The sequence below is a fragment of the Cucurbita pepo genome, unplaced genomic scaffold (assembly GCF_057944985.1).
Source record: "Cucurbita pepo subsp. pepo isolate OVF unplaced genomic scaffold, ASM5794498v1 scafford_19, whole genome shotgun sequence".
Lineage (NCBI taxonomy): Eukaryota > Viridiplantae > Streptophyta > Magnoliopsida > Cucurbitales > Cucurbitaceae > Cucurbita > Cucurbita pepo.
In genome coordinates, this window is record NW_028257924.1 from 1 (window position 1) to 2,500 (window position 2,500).

Below are 2,500 nucleotides of genomic sequence, written 5' to 3' on the forward strand. Positions count from 1 at the left end.
GACAACATCACAACATTCAGTGCAAAGCAAGGCTCATGTCGCACGCCCAAAGGCACTTGACACCGCCCCACCATGCATGTTCTGCATACACGCCACCTTCAAAACATAGAGCTGGCCCAAGGATGGCCCAATAGCATCACCACAACGTCACACACTCAACGAGGTTCATGTCAGACGCCCAAAGGCACCCAACTCCACCCCACCTTGCATGTTTTGTCGTCGTACCAGCCATCAACCATCCTCAAGCCAGCCAAAGTTAGAAGGCTACATTCCATGCTCAACGAGTCTCATGTCGCACGCCCAAAGTCATTTGACACCACCCCACCAAGCATGTTCTGCCCACCACGCAACCTTCAAAACATAGGGCTGGCCCAAGGAAGGGAGGCATACCACAACAACGTCCCACACTCAACGAGGTTCATGCCGCACGCCCGAAGGCACCCGGCTCCACCCCACCTTGCATGTTTCATCATCGTACCAGCAGCCATCCACAGTCCTCACACCAGAGAATCCCAGTTAGAAGGCAACATCGTAACATTCCGTGCTCAACAAGGCTCATGTCGCACACCCAAAGGCACCCGATTCCAACCAGCCAAACATGTTCTGGCACCACCCGCCTTCAAAACATAGGGCTGGCCCAAGGCTGGCGAGGCATCACCACAACGTCACACACTCAACGAGGTTCATGCCGCACGCCCGAAGGCACCCGGCTCCACCCCACCTTGCATGTTTCATCATCGTACCAACCATCAACCATCCTCAAGCCAGCCCAAGTTAGAAGGCAACATCGCAACATTTCATTCTCAACAAGGCTCATGTCACATGCCCAAAGGCGCACCCGACACTGCCTGACCGTGCAAGTTTCGCCACCGCACCGCCGCCGTCAACCGCCCTCGTCCGCCGACCACCACTCCCACGCCCCAAGCATATGCCCATGTGCGGCGCATAGTGCTTGGGGCGTGTGGGTGGTGGAAGATATAGGGGTACCCCCGTGCCCAGCCCATGCAGACTAGTCACCCCCCTATATAGTACATTTTGAGGCATTTTTGGTCTGCCAGGCCTAGATACGATTTTTCTGAGCCGTCATACGGTCAAATATCTCAAGTTTTAGAGTGTTTTTTTCCATGAACTCGATTGATTCATGGATTGGACATTGTAATGGATCTAGAAATCAAGTTTCATAATTTTTCAACCAACCAATTTTTTTTAATGAATTTTTAAAAATTAAATAATAAGAAATTAAAAAAAATAGCTAGATTTGTCAAAAAAATCTGAATTTTTTTGGGAATCATTCTTTCATGTTTCTTAGCTCCCAGAAAAAAAATTACAACAAACCGACCACTCCACAAGTACTTTCACAATTAATGGGTGATGGATGGGGCGCGGGCGTGCACGCAGCAGCACGCGGGGCGGGGCGGGGCGCGCGCGCGCAGAAGAACGCGGGCGGGGCGGGGCGCGCGCGCGCGGGAGACGCTGGCGGGGCGGGGCGCGCGCGCGCAGAAGCACGCGGGCGGGGCGGGACGGGGCGCGCGCCGCGCGGGAGAACGAGGGCTGGGCGGGGCGGGGCGCGCGCGCGCAGAAGCACGCGGGCGGGGGGGACGGGGCGCGCGCGCGGCGGGAGAACGAGGGCTGGGCGGGGCGGGGCGCGCGCGCGCAGAAGCACGCGGGCGGGGCGGGACGGGGCGCGCGCGCGCGGGAGAACGAGGGCTGGGCGGGGCGGGGCGCGCGCGCGCAGAAGCACGCGGGCGGGGCGGGACGGGGCGCGCGCGCGGGAGAACGAGGGCTGTGCGGGGCGTGGGGCGCGCACGCGCGCGCGCGCTGGCGGGGCAGGGCGGGGGTGGGGCAGGGCGGGGCGCACGCGGGTGGGGCATGGCGGGGCGGGCGAGCGCGAGGGAACGTTCCGACACTGCCCCACCGTGCGCGTTCCGCCACCGCACCACCGTCGTCAAACGCCCTCGACCTCCGACCACCACCCGTACGGCCCAAGCATATGCCCATGTGCGGCGCATAGTGCTTGGGGCGTGGGGGTGGCGGAAGATATAGGGGGTACCCCCGTGCCCAGCCCATGCAGACTAGTCACCCCCCTATATAGTACATTTTGAGGCATTTTTGGTCTGCCAGGCCTAGATACGATTTTTCTGAACGGTCATACGGTCAAATATCTCAAGTTTTATAATATTTTTTTCCATGAACTCGATTGATTCATGGATTGGACATTGTAATGGATCTAGAAATCAAGTTTCATAGTTTTTCAACCAACCAATTTTTTTTTAATGAATTTTTAAATATTAAATAATAAGAAATTAGAAAAAATAGTTAGAGTTGTAAAAAAAATCTGAAATTTTGTGGGAATCATTCTTTCTTTCATGTTGCTTAGCTCCCAGAAAAAAAATTACAACAAACCAACCACTCCACATGTACTTTCACAATTAATGGATGATGATTGTAAAAACAAGGTCCTGGTGGGTGTCTTAGTGTAATGTACTTGCTCTAGTATCAA